This window comes from Sapajus apella, unplaced genomic scaffold, assembly GCF_009761245.1.
Source record: "Sapajus apella isolate SASKATOON/1434 unplaced genomic scaffold, GSC_monkey_1.0 scaffold4, whole genome shotgun sequence".
Classification (NCBI taxonomy): Eukaryota; Metazoa; Chordata; class Mammalia; order Primates; family Cebidae; genus Sapajus; species Sapajus apella.
In genome coordinates, this window is record NW_022436944.1 from 48170234 (window position 1) to 48187202 (window position 16969).

A 16969-nucleotide genomic window follows, 5' to 3' on the forward strand; every position below is an offset into this window, starting at 1 on the left:
CGGGGCCGCGCGACGCCAGGAGGCGGTGGCGGCGGCAGCGGCGGCGGAGTGGAGTGGAGTTGTATTGGGTAAGAGCGTTACCATCCCTCGTGTCTTGGGCCAAGCGTCGCTTTCAGGGGCGCCCTCTAGCGCGTCTTTTTCACTCAGCGTCCTCTTGGGGGTCCCCGAGCGTGTGGTGCTCGGCTCAGTAGCGCCTTTACAGGTTTACGAGGTGGTATCGCCTGACGTGGCTGGGAACTGGGAAGCCTGTTAGAAGCCGTTTAACCCTCAGTAGCCTGTTTTCAAGGCTCCGTTGCAAGCCCTCAGGCAGTCAGTTGAGGTACAAGCTCGACGAATAGCTTAGGGGACTGTAGTTACCCACAAACGACACCGCGGCTTCTAGCACACTGCACAGTTTGTGGAATGAGACACAGGGTGAAGATGCCAAAGTTGTATCTGGCTTCCCTGGAGTTGCCACCACTTTGGTTTTTCTAAATGATAGTCCCTAGCTTTGGAGTCACGAGTAGTTGAATTAATTACAGTCATTGCAGGTCGCAGCCAGATGGAACCCCTGTAGCTCTAGGGTATTATTAATTAAATAAACAAATAAGGGGCAATAATTATAGGAAATTTAACTTCACTAATCGCCGATTAGCAATACGGACATTCCTCACCACCGCCTTACAGCAGTATGTTGTCATCTGCAGGCTTACCTATCAGCCCAACTGTCAGTCCAACAGGATGAATTCCACTCAAGGGTTCACTTGAAAATACGTTTTTATTGTTGCTAAACCTCTCTTTTTTGGTTCAGATTTAAGTGAAAATTTATAGCTCTTATGAACAAAGACCAGAAGTTGAAGTTATATTTTAAAAAATACATAGAAATCTTTAGTAGTGTTATCGTTGAGAAAGGAAATGATTTGCTTCAATTTACTGGGCTGGAGACGGGAGGAAAGCAGTGTTTTTAATATTTTGAGCAAGTACCAGTCCTTAACTTTTTTGATTGCTTCCATGATGCATTTCGAGAATTTTCCATTTCAAACTGAACCATTAGGTGGTGTGTTTTTACAAGCAGAGTTTTGAAGAATGCTAGCACAATTGGTTGAGGCATCACGAGTCATCAGAAATAAAGTGGTAACCTGGTTTTTAATTTGAAGGTGTAGAAATGTTTTCTAATCTTCTTTCATAATTTAAAATAATTTTAGCATTGTTGAAAAGGCAGGGAAAATCATTTGAATCTTTTCTTTCAGGGTAAATAAAAATAAAGTGTCATAAATCAGTATTTTGAAGTTTTATCTGGTGAGAGTCCATTTTTGTTTTACAATGCGTACCATACAATGGGTTTATTAACAAACGTATAATGCGTTTATTAACAAACATATTTGCTTAACCAGGATATACAAATTTTATTATTTTAGTCGAGCAAAACATCTTAATTTTTCTTTTTGGGCTGTGGAACTCCTGCTAGATTATGACAAAATGTAATCCATATATTCATTGCATTTAGCTGCAAATGGTCACATTCCACCCTGTTTCTGCTTTAATTAACTTTAGCAAATAAAATGAATTATTAGAGAAAACTTGTTACACAGTTTAGATGTAATCATGTATTAAAGGTTTATTATCGGGGAAAGACCTCTGCTAAGTTAATTAAAAGTTACAGTATTGATAGGGACATTTTATAGGAAAAGAGAATGGTTAGATAATTGTTAAGCTAAATAACAGAAAGAAAAGAATGTAGGGGTCCTAACTGATAATCTTAACTGATAGCCAACTAGTTGTGAGTGGTTGGTTTTCCAGAGCATCTTGATTCCATTGAAAGTTATTGGAACTTTGCTTAGGCATTTTGTTCAGGAATATTCATATTTTCCCAAGAGGGAGTTATGAATTACATCATCCAAAAAGCTGTCTCCAAGGCCAAGTTTGGGCCAGTTTCTTTTCTTTTGAACCATTATATTTTTTGTACCTACAAATTCAATTTAGAAAATAATTGCAGGAGGACCAAATTGAGTTACCAGCTGATCATTAAAAATGATTTTTGCTACATACCCCTGTGTGATTTTTGGTACATAACTTAGGAGTTCACACAAATTACTATTGCTATAACCAGAAATCATTACACTCCCAAACATTTGGAATGGAAGAATATAACATACAAAAATAGAATTAACCTGAATTCCATTTCTTTCTAGCAATAAGTAATATTTATTTCTGGGTACATGGCATAATGAGGGAGGGGGCAGAAGATTCTGTCCATTTCTTTATGACATGCATTTCCAATAAATGTTTTATATTTTATAGGCCAGGCATGGTGGCTCATGCCTGTAATCCCAGAGCTTTGAGAGACTGAGAAAGGCTGATCACCTAAGATCAGGAGTTTAAGATCAGCCTGGCCAACATGACGAAAGTCTGTCTCTACTAAAATACAAATATTAGCCAGGCATGGTGGCTCACATCTGTAGTCCCAGCCACCTGGGGAGGCTGAGGCATGAGAATTGCTTGAACCCAGGAAGCAGAGGGTGCAGTGAATCGAGATTGTACCACTGCACTCCAGCCTGGGCGACAGAGTGAGACTCTGTCTCAAAAAAGAAAAAAAGCTTTTTATATTTTAAAATAACTGTAGTTTGTTATATGTTAAATATTCATCAACAGTATTCTAGTAATTTAATGATGACACAATATTAGAACTTATGTTCTTGGAAATTTTAAAATTTACTTTTTTATGTTTTAAGGAATTATGATAGAGTGATCAATTTAAATATTTTGAAACCTTAAAATATGTTATGTTAGGATAAGCTTATGTGGAGGAAGTGAGATGGAAATATGAATTCAAGGAAAGGAGGGATGATATCAAGTTCGCAGCTGCTAAAGGAGAGCTTGTTCATGTACTTTTCAAAAAGATGGATGATGGTAGATTTTAAATTACCATGGCATTTATATTCCATTTATAAAAGAAATTATGACTATTGACTCTAGCAGACAGTTTGTCCTAGACATACAATCTGTGCTTCACTAAGAACTTTTTGATTCAAATATGTTTTGTGTTCAATAGGAATTGGTTACTGACAGAGCTTTTTGTTTTTTTCAAAATAAAACATGAGTACCATAATTGTCTGCACAATGGCTAAATTCAATGATTTTCTGGCAGAAACATGGTGAAGAAAAACTAATGGTCCTAGAAAGCCTTTGACTTAAAGAATAATAGGGAGAAGAAATATGAGAACAGCCAACATGAGAACATCAACAGAAAACCCAGGAGGTGGTTGGTAGATTGTACAGAGAAGACCCAGTAAGGGGAATCCTATACGACTTAATTAACAAAGTAAGAGAAACCCTCCTCTGAAGCTTTGCAGTTATACTCTTTTGCTATTTGAGATATGAATTTGTTCATTTATTAAATATTTGGCAAATTATTGAGCACCAATCCATGTGCCAGACACTGTTTTAGGCACTGGGATGAAATAGGCAAAATGGCTTTCTTAAAGTAGAGGAGGTAAAACCTATTAGAGAAACCAGGCACATTGACAAAAAGCTGTGTGAAATTTAACAACATGATAAGAAATACCCTTTTTTTATTTTTTACCAATAGTTACTATATTTGCCTCTAAAGAAAAAAAATTCTTTTTTTCCTACCTAGAATGGGAAGAGAACAATAAATTCTGTTTTGAGGCTTTCATTTATATTGTAAAAACCAGGAAGACAAAGCCAATTATTCAGAGGAGAGCCATTTTATAAAACTACAAATAAATATTAATGAAAAGATGACATTAAAATTCATTAAGATCTATCGAAAGAAATTAAGCTACATTTTTCAAATAGCTTATATAGCAAAAGAGAAAGAAAATTTCACAAAAGTGAAATTTTTGATGTGGTGTGATGGTTAATTTTATTTGTCAACTTTATTGTGTGCTATGGGCTGCCCATGTATTTGGTTAGACATTCTTTATGGGATGTCTATGAGTGTTTTTAGATAAGATTAGCATTTGAATAGTAGATAGAGTGGGCAGCATCATCCAATCCACTGAGGGCCTGAATAGAACCAAATGTAGACAAAGGGAGAATTCGTGCTGTCTCTGCTTGAATATTTGAGCTGGGACATAAGTTTTCTGCCTGTGGATTAGAATTTATACCATTGGCTCTTCTGGTTTGTAAGCCTTTGGACTTGGACTGAACTCTCTGGTTCTCTAGCTTATATATGACGGATCATGGGAGTCTACCTCCATACTCACATGGGCCAATTATATATGTATATATATCCAAACATATCTATCTATGCATCCTATTGGTTCTGTTTTTCTACAGAACCCTGACTAATATACTTTGTATGAATTACAAAATTAGATATGGTTTCCTTAAGATAAAGATTTTGAATTGCCTATGAATAAATACTCAAGTGATTCTTAAGTCTCCCTCAAAAATGTGTTATTTATTCACTGAAATTACCTTATTAATTATTTGCTCTTGATAGTCATTCTATATCATTCCCTTTTGGCTTTAGTAATCCCTTCCCTCATCCCACAGTCAAATCTGTTCACCTAGTTTTATGGGTTTTACTCCTTAGTTGTCTGAACTATTGCAATAGTTTTCACTTAAAATTTTTTTTCTTCCAACACATTCTTTATATTCATTTCAAAGCGATCTTTAAAAACTGTAAATGTTATCATTATACTTTTCTTAAACTCCTGAAATGACTCCTTAACATTTTTTGATGGAGCTTCTGAATATAGCTGAGCCTCTTTCTCCACCAGCTCTTGTAAATGCTCCCAATATAGGCACTGAAATTGGGTATGTGTACACACTGACAAGATTTTCATTCAGGTGACCCTGATTATTTTTTTACAGTATTTAATTTCTTAGATCATTGATATTTTAAAAATAATTTTCAAATTCTCAGAGAATTGGGGAACCCCAGAAAAATTCTCTTAACATTAGTTTGAGAATTATAGATCTGGTTCTCACATATTTGTCCTAAACGAAAACATATTTACAAGAGGATCTTGTATGTCTGGGTAAGGAATTTTACTAGAATACATTGAGTCTTAAATTTATTTGGAATATGTACCAATAAAGCATCATCACTTTTTCAACATCAAGTGTTGTATAGTACAATTCAAAGCCACACATCCTTTATACTTGAAATAGAAAGGTTTTTCTCCACAAACCACCCAAAACTAAAATAAGAATTCTCAATGTTCTCTGAAGTCTTCGTAATAGATTAGATTGCTATCTGAATGTTATGGTCAGAAGTTGCAGGAGGCATTTATGTCTCATTTTACCCTCCAACAATCCTTTTTCTGGAATAATTAAAATTTTCTGTTTGAAAAGTATTTTGTTTTCCTAACTAGACAATTCAATACATGCATTGTTTGAAGTAAGATAATATGTGCACATACCTGTGCTAGATAATAAGTTTAAAGATCAGAGAAAACACAGAAAACTGTTACTACCTAGAAATACTTAACTGAATAATTATAGTAACATGAAACAAAGCAGACTTTCAGGAAAAAAAGTATCACTTCTACCAGAAGATAAAACAATTCCATTTATCTGCATCTAAAGAAACAGCCTCGTAAGAAATGAAGTAAAAATTGATGAAACTAAGAGGCAAATCTAAAGTAGATTTTAATATACATCCTTTGGTAACTGATAGAATAAACAGGAAAAGAATGCACTACTAACAGACATGACTGGAATTAAAATGATTAACATCACAGCCACTAATATGGCTATTGCTAAAAAATCAACAACAGAAAATAACTATCCTAAAATTCATATGACATGTCAAAGAACCATCTATAGTAGTCTTCTTATGATATAAAGTCATGAATGTTTTTAGAGGTTTAAGAGAAACATCAGATTTTTTTTTAGAAAAGGAAAATAAGCAAATCATGAAATGTTAACAATCAAAATTTCTGAAGATTGGATATTATTTCATCACAGAATGAAATAATAACTTTTTAAAAATACCTTTTATTCTTCAGTTACAAACGTTTAGAAAGTACCTATTGAAAAACAGAGCAAAATAAAACTACAATGTAGCCATCGATATTAATACATTTTGAAGTACAGCCTGCTAAATCTTTTTCTGTGCATTATTTACAACCTTTTTTGGTAACTTTTCCTTTATTTTATTTTAATAGGTTCAGGCGATAGAAGTGCAGTTTTGTTGGATAGATAGACATATTGCCTAGCTTTGACGTATTGGGCTGTTAGTGTACCCATCACCTGAATAATGAACATTGTATCCAATAGGCAATTTTTCAACCCTCATCCCTTTCCTACCTCTCTCCTTTTAGAGTCCCCAGTGTCTATTATTCCCCTCTGTAGTTCCATGTGTACTCACTGTTTAGCTCCAACTTACAAGTGAGAACATGTGGTTTTTGATTTTCTGTTAGTTTTTTCACTCAGGATAATGGCCTCCAGCTCCATCTGTTGTTGTAACAGACATGATTTTTTTTTCTTTTTTATGGCTACATAATATTCCATGGTCTGTATCTATCTATCTATCTACCTATAAAAACCCCTTACATTTTCTTTATCCATTTACCCATTGATAGACACTTAGAGTGATTCCATATTTTGGCTATTATGAATAGCTTTACAATAAACATGAGAGTGAAGCTCTCTCTTTGATATAATGATTTCCTTTTTTTGGATATGTATCCAGTAGTGGGATTACTGGATCATATGGTAGTCTTTAGTGTTTTTTGAGAAACATCTGTGCTGTTTTACGTAGTGGCTGTACTAATTTACATTTCCACCAAAAAAAAAAATATGAGGGTTCCGCTTTCTCTACATCCTTACCAGCATTTGTTATTTTTTTGTCTGAGCCTTTTTAACTGGGGTGAGATGATATCTTATGGTGGTTTTGGTTTGTATTTTCCTGATGATTAGTGATGTTGAGCCTTTTTTCATATACCTTTTTCATATTGGCTTTTTGTGTATGTGTGTATGTGACAGAGTCTCGCTCTGACGTCCAGGCTGAAGGGCAGTGGCACCATCTGTGGCTCACTGCAACCTCTGCTTCCCAGGTTCAAGTGGTTCTCCACCCTTAGCCTCCTGAATAGCTGGGATTACAGGTGTGTGCTGTCATGCCCGGCTAATTTTTATATTATTGGTAGAGATGGGGTTTCACCATGTTGGCTAGGCTGGTCTTGAATGCCTGACCTCAGGTGATCCACCCTCTTCACCCTCCCACAGTGTTGGGATTACAGGTGCGAACCACTGCACCTAGCTCCATTTATGTGTCTTTTGAGAAATGTCTACTCAGATCTTTTGCCTATTTTACAATTAGGTTTTTGTTTGTTTGTTTGTTTGTTGTTTGAGAGCCCTATAGTTTCTGGTTACGAATTCCTTCTCAGATGGATGGTTTGAACATGTTTTATCTCCTTCTGTAAGTTGTCTCTTCACTTTGTTGATTGTTGTCTATGCAGAAGTTTTTTGGCTTCATGTGATTTCATTTGTTTATTTTTTCTTTTGTTGCCTGTGCTTTTGCTGTCTCATGCAATATATTTTTGCCCAGACCAATGTCCTGAAGCATTTCTCTAATGTTTTCTTGCAGTAATTTCATGGTTTCACATCTTAGACTCAAGTCTTTAGTCCATTTTGATTTGATTCTTGTATATGGTGAGTGACAGGACATTAGTTTTATTCTTTCACATATGGTTATCTAATTTTCCCAGCACCAGGTATTCAAGAGGCTATCCTTTTCCCAGTGTATGTTCTCAGTACCTTTGTCACAAATGAGTTGACCGTAAATGGGTGAATTTGTTTCTGGGTTCTCTATTCTGTTTCATTAGTCTATCGGTCAATTTTTATGCCAGCACAAATAAGTTGACTATAAATGGGTGGATTTATTTCTGGGTTCTCTCTATTCTGTTTCATTAATCTATAGGTCTATTTTTATGCAATTTTGGTTACTTTGGCTTTGTGTAGTATGTTTTGAACTCAGGTAGTGTGATGCTGCCAGTTCTTTTTGCTCAGGATTGCTTCAGGTTCTATTTTGGTTCCATGTAAGTGTAAGGTTTGTTTTTTGTATTTCTATGAAAAATCTCATTAATATATTGATAGGGATTAAATAGAATGTGTAGGTTGCTTTGGGTAGTATTATCATTTTAATGATATTAAGTTTTGCAAACTAAGGGTATGGGATGTCTTTTCATTTTTTTTGTTTCTCTTCATCAGTGGTTTTGCTTGTATAGGTCTTTCACTTATTTGGTTAAATTGATTTCTAGGTATTACTTATTTTTGTAGATATTATAAATCGGATTGCTTTCCTGAGTTCTTTTTCATATTGTTCACTGTTGGCATATATATATATATATATATACACACACACACACACACACACACATCTACATATATATATACACACATATATATATATACACACACATATATATATATACACACACATATATATATATATATATACACACACACACACACACACACATATATATTACTGATTTTTGTAGTTGATTTTGTATCCAAAATTTTACTGAATTTGCTTAACAGGTTTTTGTTAATTTTTGTTGATTTTTCTTTCTGGGTGATCTGTGTATTCCCAAGAGTGAGGTGTTAAAGTTCCTTACTATTATTGTATTGCAGTCAGTCCTTCTCTTTAGATCTTTAATATTTGCTTTGTATACTTGAGAGCATCAGTGGTGAGTGCATAGAGGTTTATAATTGTTTTATCCTCTTGCTGAATTCATATTTTTATCATTATATAGTGACCCTCTTTGTCTCTTTTTATAGTCTGATTTTTACTCTGTTTTTCCTGATGTAAGTATAGCTATTCCTGCTTTTATTAATTTTTTTTTGTTTCAAGTTATATGTAATACCTTTTTCCTCCTTCAACTATGCATCTTGATAGTTGAAGTGGGTTTCTTGTAGGCAGTATATTTTTGGGTCTTGTTTCTTTATTAATTCAGCCACTTTCTGCCTTTGAATTTGAGAATTGAGTTAATTTATAGTCAGTGTTATTATTGATAAGTAAGGACTTACTACTTCCATTTTGTTGCTTGTTTTCTGATTGCTTTGTAATTCCTTTCTTTCTTTCATTCATTCTTACTGTCTTCCTTTGTGGTTAAGTGATTCTGATATGTTTTAATCTATTGGTTGATTTTTGAAAACATTTTTGTGGGTACGTAAGTGTATATATTTATGGGCTACCTGAGATGTTTTGATACAGGCATGTAATCTGAAATAAGCATACCATGGAGAGTGGTGTATCCATCTCAAGCATTTTTCCTTTGAGTTACCAATAATATAGTTACATTCTTTAAGTTATTTAAAAAATACAATGAAGTTTATTATTGACTATAGTCATCCTTTTATGCTATCAAATACTAGGTCTTATTCATTCTTTCTGTTATATATGTATATTTTTTTACTCATTAACCATCTGTACTTCCCCCACCCTTCTCCTACCACTCTTTCTAGCTTCTGGTAACCATCCTTCTACTCTGTATGTCCATGAGTTCAATTGTTTCGATTTTTAGGTCCCACAAGTAATTGAGAACATGAAATGTTTGTCTTTCTGTTCCTGGCTAATTTCATTTAACATAATAATCTCCAGTTCCATCCATGTTCTTGCAAATGATGGATCTCATTCATTTTTTGTGGCTAAATGGTACCCCTGGTGAATATGTATCACATTTTCTTTATCCATTCATCTATTGATAGACACTTAGGTTGCTTCCAAATCTTAGATATTGTAATCAGTGCTACAACAAACATAGGAGTACAGATATCTTTTCAATATATTTATTTCCTTTCTTTTAGGTATATACCCAGCAGTGGGATTGCTGGTACTTGATATTTTCAGTGAATCTATTACAGGTTTTGGGATTGTGTTTATTGTGAATTTACAAAAACATCTCTAGATGTTATTTTAAGGAGATAACAGCTTATCTTAGATCACAAAGAATAGAAACAAATAATGAAGAAATTTAAAAAAAAAACCTCTACACTTTAACTCCATTCCTCTCCCATTTTGACTTTTAGTTATTGCATTTACAGATTTTTTTCTTATACCTTATAAAAAATTAACTCGAGCATTTACATATTTTTATATTATCCATCTCTTTACAGATTAGCTATTTTTTTGATAGATTTATCTTTGGAGTTTCATTCTAGAGGTGTGAGTCTGTTGCACCCCAAACTTACAGTACTAGAGTTCTGGATTTATCTCTGTACTCAACTTTACCAGCACATGGTGTCTGGCAGATTGTGGGAATGGTGTCAGGAATCTAGAAATCTGATTTTTTTATTGTCTGCTGAGTTTTTTTCGCTTCTCTTTTGACCCAGGGATTGCTTCGTCCTCAGATTTCAGTTCTGGAATACTGTTGGTGGTAATCTTGGCAGAAGGTATTTGTTTTTAGTTTCTTCTCGAGGAGAGGTGAAGCTAAATTGCTTGTACTCCACCATTTTGATGATATAGCTTTTGTCTCAAAATATATGTTGAAATCTTTTGTTCACTGATTGCTCCCTAATCCTTTTTTTCTCTTTTATGTATATATTTTTATGTCTTAAGTGTAACTTTAATGGAAGGAAAAATAAATTAGTCTGTAATCTTAAACAGAACTAGACAATTTTCTTTTTTTATTTAACAATATATTGTGAACATACTGTTTAAGCATAGGCATGATTTTAGTTTTGAGATTGAAATTATATTCTTTATTCCTGAGTTATGTTTTTAGACAGTTCTAATGAAATTCAAAGTGAAGACAGAGATATTTTTCCATTATTAAATTCACTACATGATTTTTTTAATATTTTACTACTGATTTGTTTGGAGACCTTTAGTTTGTTTTGTTTCTTTCCAGAGGAGAATTCCAAATTATTCCTATCTTCAACCTGTTGTTTTACTCTGCAGCTTCAGATGTGATACATGCATGCTGTCAATTTTGTATCATGCATTTTAATTTTTACATTCTCATTTTAAAACTTGTGAGAGAGTCCTTTACTTAATATTTGTGTAGTGATTCTTGAAACAATCATTATACAGTTGCTCACTGGAACTGAGGGTAAGAACATTATTACTGTTTATTGGGATTATGACATTTGCTTCAAAAATAAGGAAAGTAAATGACAATGTATAAATCATTTTGAATGACAAGTTACAATTGTCTAATTAGATTAGCTCAAGATTCTATTTTTGTGTACTGTAGTTTAAGGAAAGTGGTCAACTTAAAGACTTTTTTCACAGTAGGGCAACAAAATTTTACATTTAAGCAATCAGCTTTATGACTTCCATGACAATATAACTTAAATCTTAACGTCAATTGAGAAAGGGCACATGCAGGGAAAAATAACTAAACAGTCTATATTTTGTATTCTCATTCAATCTATGGATGTAATTTTTTTATTTATAATATGATTATATTTTAAGACAGTGTGAAGAACTTGATTTTAACTGTCTTTGTTAGATCTGTTTTATTCTTACAAGCCTTAATATACTGAATAAAATTGATAGCCATTCAATGTAGACCTAAAGCATATAGCTTGATTATTAAGATTTGAAGTTGGCATTTAACACAGTTTATCAAATTTCCAATTATTTACTTACTTTTCCCTTGAAAATATTTAACACAGCAGAATATAGTTGTTGCAAAAGACATCAGCCATCAAACATGGCAATATGCTGTTTTTGTCCATTCTACTTTGATTTCTGACTTTGGATGAAACCTATCAGTTGTCTTTATTATTAAAAAAGAAAAGAAACTCTTTATTAAGCATCTTGGAGCTATGCTAGAAATTATCCACCAGTATCTGCATTAACTAGTCTTTGAATGATAACAGTTTTGCATAGATATAGGCTCTTAATAAATTTTTGTGGGATCATTAAGTATAAGGTTGACATATGGGCACAAATTTCTTAATTCGGTAAAAGAGTGAACAGTGAAAGTTAAATATACATCATAGAGAAGCTTAAAGATAAATGCAGTTTAAAGATTAGAAGAAAACTAATTAATTATTTGTTGAGCACTTAAAATCATGAAAGACCAAGTAATTAGAGTGCTCTCATTCTACATTGGTTTTTGCACATTTTAATTTTCTTATCTAACTAGAAATATAACTCACTTAAAAGCAGTCTATAAAGGAAATCAAACATTTATTATGTCTTCAGTGTGTCTCAGATACTGTAATGGGTTTTTTCATACGCTGTTTAATTTCATTAAAACTGTCTACAAATTAACTATTATTACCATCTACGTATTTACAGATGATGAAAATATGTTCAGATCATTTAACTGACTTGCCTTAATTTGAAAAACTCATGGGAAATGAAGTGAGAATTTAAGCCCAGACTTAAGGATGATGTTCAACAGTTACATATGGCCATGATTGTTGTTAAATATTTTGAATATCAACACCACCTAAGCCAGTCTAACTCTGAAGTTTATATTTTTTTCATTATTTCATGCCTTATAAATATTTATTCAGTGTTCCTCTTTGACAAGTGTTCTTTTAGATGCTAGGGATAAAGAAATTAATAAGATAGATATGAACCTTGTCCTAAGTGGACTTGTCTTGTAGAGGACTTCATTAAATAAACTATAATACAATGTATTGAGTGGCATGCAGAGGGAATGGAGATCGCTGAGGCATATAATAGGCATACTGACTCCTACTTATTGTCTTTCGGATTAACTTAGATATCACTTCACTCAAGTAGCTGGACACTGCCTGAAAGTATCAGGTGTGCCTTATGTGCTTCCATAGTATTCTATATTTGGCCCATAATAGTTCTTATCATCACTTGGGAGGGGGGATCTTGTATTTACATTTGCATTTACACCTGGTTCATTGCATTTATACCTGGTTCATAGCAAACCCTCAAGAAATAGTTCTAGAACAAAGAAAAGAGAATCAAAATCTGAAACCGTAGCAAATAAGTGAGAGCGCAGTTTTAGATAAGCTTGTAGGTATTTGGCTGAGAAGTGATGGAAATATCCTTGTAAAGCCAGAGGAAGATTTCTCTTTTGAGAATGAGGAGTGTGGTCTAGAATGAAAAAGATTTAGAATAATCACTGAGGGGATGTAACAGGAAAGAGAGAAAGAATACATTTAAAAGATAGCCTTAAACAAGTGCTATAGAATGAGGGTAAAATTCTTGAGGTTAAAACAAAAAATCAACCAAAAAAATGTCTTTAAGAACGTTACTGTGAGTTCTTCCCTGACTATCGACAATTAGAAAGTTTATCTGTGTATCTTTCTGAAATCTACTTGTATACAATAAATATCTTCTGCTTTAAAATGGGTTGTTGAAACAAAGTTCAGAAGGAAAATACATCTCTGTTCTATTTCCAAAACATTTTTTTTTACACTGAATGTATTAACATCAGTCAGTACTTGAGCAACATTAAGGAACCTAGGACATAAAAAGAAATTCACCCACTCTTTAAATGGGTGAATTTTGTGAAATGTGAGTTATATCTCACAATAATGCTTTTAAATTAAAAAAAAACGAGAAACCTTTTCCATAACAAAACTAAAGAACAGAAAAATTTGACCAATTTTAGCTCACGTAACATATCAAGGAATTTCTTAGAAGGTGGCTTTCTGTTTGGGGGAACAAAGGCACAGGTGAATTATGATGGAATAGATCTAATCTTGGAACAAAAACATCAAGTCAAGTTTATTTTTTTTATACTGGACTCCTTCTCCACCACCACCTGTATAAATATATGTCATAACTTGCTGCGACCCCACAATGTTTTCCAGCTTGCTCTTTTCTTTGCATTTCCTCACTTCCACAGAAGCAGACAAATGAAAACAAAAACAACTACTCAAGAATTACCTAAAATTGTTTTATCCATTTCCTTTCTTTATAATTCTCTTTAGCATACTTCAATGAGGATTTCATCTTTACTACAAACCTGGCATTGCTCTTGTCACGTCATAGATGACTTCCATCTTGACACCCAATGGCAACTTCTCTGTCTTCACTCCTGAAAATTCTAAGTAATGCCCAACACAATCATTTAGTTTTTCTGGAAACATAAATGTCACTAACTTTTATCAGATTATTTAGGTTGAAATCTTAGTAGTCAAACTTGATTAATCTCTTTCCTTTTATTCCTACATACAATATGTCAGCGAGTCCTGCATATTCAACCTTAAAACATATGCAGAATGAGTCCACTGTTTTTCAAAGCTCTGTTCCCACCCAACGCCAAAACGTTATCTTTTTCTACAAGTCTGTTCTCTACCTGATAATATGCTATATTTAAGATATATAGTCTTTGTTGAACTTTACCGTATATATAACATATACATGTAGATATATGTATATATATATACACAGAAAAATACAAAAATTATTAATTTAAGTCTTTACTGAAGTCTCTTGAAAGGGTGCAGATAGGGAAGTCCTTTGTTTAATAGAAAATAAACTTCCTTACTCATCTGTCCTCCTCAAAGTTCCAAACTGCAGGAATTGCTTGCCTTCATAAAAACTTCACTAGTAGCCTATTGTTGATCAAAACCCTTAACAATAACATAAACAGTCAATTAACACATATTTTGTATATCTATTGCATACCGTATTCTTACAATAAACCTAAGAAAAAGAAAACATTACTAAGAAAATCATAAGAGAAAATATATTTACCATTTATTAAGTGGAAGTGAATCATCATAAAGGTCTTTGTCCTCACTGCCTTTATGTTGAGAAGACTGAGGGCTGGTTTTGCTGTTTCAGGGATGATGAAGGTAGAAGAAAATCCTCATCTAAGTGGACTCATGAAGTTCAAACCTGTGTTATTCAAGGGCCAACTGTGTATGTAAATTTTAGAACACCACCAGCCTGGGTGACACGGTGAGACTCTGTCTTTACTAAAAATAAATTAGATGGACATGGTGGCACAAGGCTGTATTCCTAGCTACTCAGGAGGCTGAGTGGGAGGATTGCTTGAGCCCAGGAGTTGGAGGCTGTGGTGAGCAATGATCCCACCCCTGCACTCAGGCCTGGGCAACAGAGAGAGACCTTATCTCAAAAACAAAATTTTGGAAGAATAAAGTGGCTGTATTAATTTACTAGGAATTCTGTAACAAGGTACAACAGACTGGCTGGCTTAAAAAACAAATTTGTGCGCGGTGTCTCACGCATGTAATCCCAGCACTTTAGGAGGCCAAGGTGGGTGGGGTCGGGAGTTTGAGACCAACCTAACTAACATGGAGAAACCCCATCTCTACTAAAAATACAAAATTAATCAGACATGGTGGCACATGGCTGTAATCCTAGCTACTCAGGAGGCTGAGGAAGGAGAGTCACTTGAACCTGGGAGGCAGAGTTTGCGGAGAGCCGAGATCGCGCCATTGCACTCCAGCCTGGGCAGCAAGAGCAAGGCTCTGTCTCAAAAGCAAACAAACCTAGAAATTAATTTTCTCACAATTCTGGAAGCTAGAAGCCTGAGATCAAGCCTAAGATAGCCCTGTTGACAGGATAGGTCCCTTCTAAGAGCTGTGAGGGAAGAATCTAACCTCTCTTCTTGGCTTGAAGAAGCCATCTTCTCCCTGTCCTCACATTGTCTTTCCTCTGTATGTGTCTGTTTCCAAATTTTCTTTTCTTCTAAGGACACTAGTTATATTGGAATAAGGCTCACCCTATTTACCTGATTTTAATTTAATTATCACTTTAAAAACCCTAACTCTAAATGGAGTAATATTCTGAGTTACTGGGGATTAGAACTTTAGCATGTGAATGTTTTAGGAGAAGAGGGCACACAGTGCAGCTGATAATAGTGGTTTTCCTGCTTTTGTTTGGATACTTGCTATTCTGCTGAAGACAATTCATAGAATCTTTTTATTGGTTCTTTTCTCCATTTTTACAAACTCAAGCTAATATCTAGCTTAATGAAAGAGAAAAAGGCATATACAGCATTTAAGATAACTGAGTCTTTGATAGGAAAGCTGGATGCTGCTGTAAAGTGCCTTAAGTCTTTCAAAATATTGTTCTAATGAGTAAAATTAAGGACATTTCAGGACACAATATATTATTTTAATTGTACGGTAAACCAAATGTTAGTTTCAGTCTTTCCTATTAAGAAGCAATAGTTGAAGCATTTTCAATGATGACTGACTATACTTGTTTCTCCTCATAATAATAAATTTATAATAACTAAATCACATGGACTTCACACTAGCAGTATTTGTTAACAATTTTGACTTAAGGTGTTGCCAAGGTTCTGATCACTCAATCCTGTACTACTGAAATATTAATCAGGGCAGACTAAGCTTTCTAGTGGAAATACCTTGAAGGAGAAGGTAATTCCTAAATATACAGAGTTAACTTGACTGTCTTGTTGTATCCTGTGTCATTTCCCCCATATTAATATTTGATAATGTGTTTAATTTCTATAAATGCCTAAAGCAGAACCATAGCTCCTCTTTGGAAAATGGAAATCTTTGGGATAAAAGATTCTATGTGAATAGTACCAAAGCATTACCACATAGTAACTAATATTTCTATTAAAATATTATGTATCTGAAAAATAAAACATGCCAAGTCTTAAGTATGACACAAAGGAAAGGTTAATGCTTCTTGGATTACATTTCTAGAGAGCTTACCAAGGGTATAAATAGTTGACTGTTTTGTTTGTATTATGTGACTGACAATGTCACTGAAAACCTGCACAATGCAGTTTTAGCTATGGATTCAGTTGGCATTTGTGAAGGTTTTACCTGTGTAAAATGGGTGTTTGGTTTGTTTTAACCTATTAGGGTATATTTCTTTTTCTACTTTATCAGTTAAAAAAAAATCCACTAGAAGATGGCCGGGCGCGGTGGCTCACGCCTGTAATCCCAGCACTTTGGGAGGCCGAGGCGGGTGGATCACGAGGTCAAGAGATCGAGACCATCCTGGTCAACATGGTGAAACCCCGTCTCTACTAAAAATACAAAAAATTAGCTGGGCATGGTGGTGCGTGCCTGTAATCCCAGCTACTCAGGAGGCTGAGGCAGGAGAATTGCCTGAACCCAG

At 34.2% G+C, this 16969-nt stretch overlaps 1 protein-coding gene across 1 annotated transcript in view; it reads left to right on the plus strand.

The window, feature by feature from the left end:
* Positions 1 to 3: 3 nt before the first annotated feature.
* The window catches only part of ZCWPW2 (zinc finger CW-type and PWWP domain containing 2), a 166642-nt gene continuing 149676 nt past the window's right edge, over positions 4 to 16969 (plus strand). The window contains exon 1 of the mRNA XM_032259677.1: positions 4 to 68. The gene's annotated coding sequence lies outside the window, so the exon portion shown is untranslated. The remainder of the gene's footprint in view (positions 69 to 16969) is intronic.